This window comes from Balaenoptera musculus, chromosome 1 (assembly GCF_009873245.2).
Source record: "Balaenoptera musculus isolate JJ_BM4_2016_0621 chromosome 1, mBalMus1.pri.v3, whole genome shotgun sequence".
Lineage (NCBI taxonomy): Eukaryota > Metazoa > Chordata > Mammalia > Artiodactyla > Balaenopteridae > Balaenoptera > Balaenoptera musculus.
The window spans coordinates 148,351,829-148,357,828 of NC_045785.1; positions in this window are offsets into that span (position 1 = coordinate 148,351,829).

The following is a 6,000-nucleotide window of genomic DNA, read 5'->3' on the forward strand; positions in this document are numbered from 1 at the left end:
GCCCTTCTTTGCCTATTGTTCTCTAAATCCAAAGGTTTTGAGGGCTGCCTAGATTGTACAGTCTGCTTATTTTTATTTATTTATTTATTTTTGCTAGTGATGTTTAGGGGCTTAATAGTTGTTTTTAGTTTCACACAGTTGAAGAATTTTTAGTCTGGACTCATGGTACCTTTGGTCCAATACAATTACCCCCAAATCTTAGGAGGCTTCTGATCCTTTTTGCTTCCAATCAGCTCCTTGTGCCAGAAACCCAACCCAAATTTATTTTCTAGACAAAGTTCTCAATCTGTTTTATTTCTTTACCTTCTTACCTTATGTCTCTCTTTCTTAACTTAGTATTGGTTTACCTTTAGACGTCTGGAAAAATACGTGGAAAGGTGACATCCTTAATCTCATCTTTGCCACAGGGAAGAGTCATTTTGTTCAACTGATGTTTTATAAAGCCTTTGCTACTAAGCATATTTTTCAGATTACATCTTCTTAAGGTTTGAGGTTACATACACAGGACTTTTCCAACCTCTTGAAGGTCCAGAATATTTGGTCTTCTTTATTTCTTTTCATTCTAATTGAAAATCAGCCAATTGTGTCCTGAGATGATCTCTTTCTTACAATAGCTTTTCAATGATGGACAATCATAACTATTTCTTTCTGATTCTTTCAGCCATTTTTCTTAGAATCACTGGCTCAGCAGGCATGCAATCTTATTTCCATGTTTTATCAAATATTTTGATAAAAATTTTGCTTCTAAACAGCAGGTTCTCTTGTGCAGCCTCCAATATCAGTTTCTTGGTTCCATCTCCCCGACTGCCAAGTCAGTACCACCTATTTTAGGTTTTTCATCCAATTATACCCCAATTCTGATAGTAATTTTTCTATTTGTTAAGTAACTCTAGCTTCTATAACAAGCAAACCTGAAATCTCAATGACCTAATGGATGTTTATTTTCTTTTCTCATAAATTCCAAGTGGTGGTACATGGGGGGTTCCTGCCCACAGTCATTGAGGAGCTCTACCATCTTGCTTCCAACAGTGCCACGGTCATTGACATCCAGCTTGCAAATATAGGGGGCGTGAATAAAAAGGGTTTTACTAGATATTTTTAAGTGCCAGGCTTAAAAGTGGCATATCTCATTTCTGATCACATTTCATCTGAGGCTAGGGTTTTACAGAGTGAGTGAGGCAGAAGAACAGGAACCTCTGAGAGCAAAGGTTAGAGTGAGGAAGTGGATAGGGTGATGGAGCTTATTCAGGCAGTAAAAGGATTAAAGTCAGGAAGGTGTTTATGAGTGGGCAGAAATGTAGGTTTGAAGAACTGGTGGTCTTGGTCTAATAGCACAAATATAAATAAGAAAATGAGAAAAATGAAAATAGAGGAATGATGATCAGAGAGGAAGATGTTGGAACTGATGTTCTCATAGGTGGGATAGGTCCACATGATAGGAAGATTCCTGGTTAGAGAGGTGGGTTGCTGAAGCCTGGCTAAGGTGTCTTTGTTCTAATGTTTCAGTCTTTTGTGAGCCCAGCTCAGAGGCAGTGCCATGGTGCAGAGGTTAAGCTAGCAAGTTCTAGAATCAGAATGCCTTGGTTTGTATCTTGGCTCCATCACTTATACACCTATGTCTGTCCCTTGTTATGTTAACCTCTCTCAACTACTCATCTGTAACAGGACAATAAGAATCACTTCTCCTTCATAATCAGGGAGTTTATATGTATAAAGTGTTCCATATACTCAAGCCCATTGTAAACAGTCATTTATAATCTACATTCTGTCTATGTCATTCCTGACTAGTTCTTCTGTTCTCAACATTCCCCATCTCCACCTCTACCCCCATTCCTACTCTAATTCAATGGAACTATACAGTATCCAAAATACACTGATGTGCTATAACTTCAACCTTCTCTCCAAATTTATCACACAACTTATAAATGGGAATTTTTCTTATATCACATTAAATATCCAATTTCAGAGGTAGTGGCTTAGTCTAAAGTGGTTCCATTTCACTAAATTTCTCTTGAGAAAAGGAACCAGAGAAGTTGTTTTTGTTTTGTTTTTGTTTTTTGTAATAGAAAGTTTTGTCCAGAGGTATGGCAGATGATGCAATATTACATTCCCATCATAAACGTTACCATCACAACCAGGAAGGTATCATTTCTAACGGCAGTCCTCATGCCTCTCCCCTTGCCTGGTCAGAAATCTCCCATAGCCTCCACAGCCTTATTACTCAAAATGTGGTCCACAGACCAGCAGATCAGCATCACCTGGGATGTTAAAAATACAGAATTGCAAGCCCCATCCAGACCTACTGAATCCAATTCTGCATTTTAACAAGATACCAAGAGATTCTAGTACATTATAGAGTTTGCAAAGCACTGGTTTACAACAAAGAGATGACTTTCCATTCCTTTGTCTGAAGGAAGGGCTGCATCTTAAAATAATGTATTCTGTCAGACATTAGGCAGAGCCCACTTGGGATTCATCCTTCCTATCTAGAGATATGAAACTTAAGTTCTATTGTTGTCTAATGCTCTTAACTTGAGATTCAGAAATGAGGGAGGGAATGATAAGTGGTAGCTGGTTTCTCAAAGGAATTTCTGGCTCTGAACAACAAGATTTGGGGAGTGGCTTTAAAATCTTTCTTTTAGGTTGCCTGAGGAAATTTGCCAGTTTCCCAGATATCATCTTCCCCCTACTTCAGAAGGGGAAAAACAAACAAAAAAGACTGAAAGAAAATGCAACAGAAGTTGTGTGTGTGTGTGTGTGTGTGTGTGTGTGTGTGTGTGTAAAATCCTCAAGAGTCTGTTCCATCTGGAGAGAAGTCTAGTAATAGAAATCAGTTTGACTGGGGAAGTGGTAGTCTCTTGTATGTAGATATAGCAAGGGGCTAAGAGCCACCTGCTTAGAGAGAAGTAGGCAGTTGCCTCAAGGAATGTGTCTTGAAGTTGTGTTAGTATAGCAAGCACACCACTTTTAATCAGACTACATGCTTATTAGGAAGGGGATGGTCGTCACTGATAGAGATCATGGTGGAAGCTAAAGCCCACCCAAAAATTACCAGCTTGGAAGATAAGTTGTCTATCTGAGTGGAGTCCTATCATTCAATAGCTATTATTCTACAGAGATTAAATGCGATGATTTCAGGGTGGAAGATTTCATCTCTATAAGCGAACAAACACAAAAAGCATAGTTTACTGGAAATTTCCCTTATCATCTCTATAGATAGTCTGGAACATTAGACCAAAAGCAGAGACTATCAATAGCTTATAAGGTTCCCTAACCTTTCTAACTGCTCCAAGTTTGTCTGAATTTCTCCCCAGCTATGTATTCTGGTGATTAGAAAAAGAAAATTACAATTTAAGTCCCTGGTAAACATCATTTTAACCAAGTGATCTGGGTTAACATCACCATCAGTCAGCCATATCAATATCATCCACCCTCTGATACAATGCACTGAGAAACACACAATGTCACTTCTGCAGTATTCTGGCCAAAAATGTATAACTTCATTCTATTGGAGCTTTTCATGAGAAAACATCAAACGAACTTCAGCTGAGGGACATTCTACAAAATACTTATACTCTTCAAAAATATCAAGGTTATGTATGACAAGGAAAGCCTGAGTGACTGTCTCAGATTGAAAGAGACAACTCAAAGCAATGTGGGACAATAGATTGGATCCAGTAACAGAAAAGGGGCATTAGTGAAGAAAATAGCAAAATTCTACAACCTGTAGTTTAGTTACTATTGTATCAATGCTAATTTCCTGGTTTTAATTCCTTTACTATGGTTATGTAAGATGTTAACATTAGGGAAAGATGAGCAAAGGATATAGGGTCACTTTTTATACTATTTTTGCAACTTTTGTGTAAGCCTAAAATTGTTATTTCAAAATTAAAAAAAAATAAACAGGAACTTAAAGCTCTTTTGTGTTTGTTTTTTGAGAAAGCTACAAAAAATGAGTCTCAATCTTCTATCAGTCTTAGGAGGAAAGCCTTAAAGGGAATGGGAAAACAGATCAAGATCCTGGGAACATAAGAAGAATAATGACAGCCCTAAGCATTGTTCTGTGTCTGGGAAATGGCCCTGAGCTTTACTCAACTATAGCTCATGAAAATCTAAAACAATAACACACATTAAATATATATGTATATATATATATATATATATACACACACATATAATATATATATCTATATTATACTATATTAGATCTGTATTATACTATACTATTATATTAACATAATATATATTCTAATATGATACTATAATATAGATCTAAATTATAATCTAAAACAATAACATCTGAGATATATAATGTATACTAATAGTCATTGCTATGGGTTGAACTGTGTACCTCTAAATTCATATGTTCGAGCTCTAGCCCCCAGTACCTCAGAACGTGACTATATTCGGGGTTAGAGCCTTTAAGCAGGTGATTCAGTTAGAATGAGGCTGTTAGGGTGGGCCCTAATCCAATCTGGCTGGTGTCCTTATAAGAGGAAATTTGGACAGGTGCACAGAAGAAAGACCATGTGAGGACACAGCCAGAAGGAGGCGGCCTGCAAGCCAAGGACAGAGGCCTCAGGAGAAACCAAACCAGCCAATACCTTGATCTTGGATTTACAGCATCCGGAACTGTGAGATCTGGGCTGTGAGCCACCCAGCCTGTGATATTTTGTTATGGCAGCCCAGGCAAGTTAAAATAATCATGTATATTTTAAATAAATCTATATTTAAATTGGTCCCTTCTGACTTCTCTAAACAATTCATATTTCTTTTCCTGCCTTCATGGATGAACATACTATTTTCCCAGATGTAAGACTTTCGGCATATGCTTTGGTTAGTCTTTAAGGCCTATCTTAAGACTTTCATCTAGAGGATGCTCCATTAAGTTTGGGGTGAATATTAGATATATATGATGTTTCTCAGATAACGCTTACAATGCTTTCTTCAATTTATGGTATTGCATTTAAAGACTTTGGCCAACTACAGTATGTTCAAAGGAAGTTAACCTGGATTAGGAGAGGTCTATAAACTGTGTTATTCGAGGAGCAGTGGTAGAATCTGGATTTGCCAAGTGCAAAGAACCAAGTAAGGAAGGACATGATAGATTCCTTTAAGTGTTTATAGAGCTGCCAGTGGAATAGATTAGGTTTATTTCATTAATTTTTAGAGAGCAATCTAGGACCAGCTGGATGTTAGTCCCAGGGAACATATTTTGCACCAACATAAGAAAATACATTTGAACAATTGGTACCATCCATAATAGAATGGTCTAGCTTGAGAGGTAGTGAGTTCTCCATCACCCAAGGCATTCAACCATCTAGTTGTGTCCAGCTGCCAAGGATTATGTAGATTAGGTTCTTCCATTGGGTAGAAGGTGAGAAATGTTGAACTTTTAGAGTTTTCTAACACTAAGAGTCTAAGAGAATTCTCAGGGTAAGATGGGAGAGTGAAAGGATTCAGGATTTGGGGGGAAATACCCTGAAAAGAACTATCAAAGATATTAGCAAGGCCATGTCCCACGGAGTAAAAGATTATTCAAAAGTCATGCATCTACCTTGCCCCACAGGGAGTTGGTTTAATTGGTCTGGGTTAGGCTCAGGCATGGGTATTTAAAAAAATCTCCTCAGGTAATTCTAACTTGCAGCCAGGGTTGAGATCTTTGATCTAGCTAAAGTATTTAACAACATCGTACATGATTATCTCCCAACTCCTTATAATTTCCAGCAATTCTCAAAATCCTGAGATTTACGTCAGACTTCCTGACAAAGATAATTACATAAATTCTTCTGAGGAATGCTAATACCAAGCCACCAAAGAGTTATGGACCCATCACAGACTTTTTCACTGTCTATACTTGTCTGACAGCAAACATCACACCCCAAATTAATGCAAAATATGTGTATCAGAACCTGGCACTTAGTATAAAAGTTTTTTTCAACTCCCCCATTGCATGATAAATTGGAAGAAGTTGAATAACTATTCTAGATGCTGTCCAAT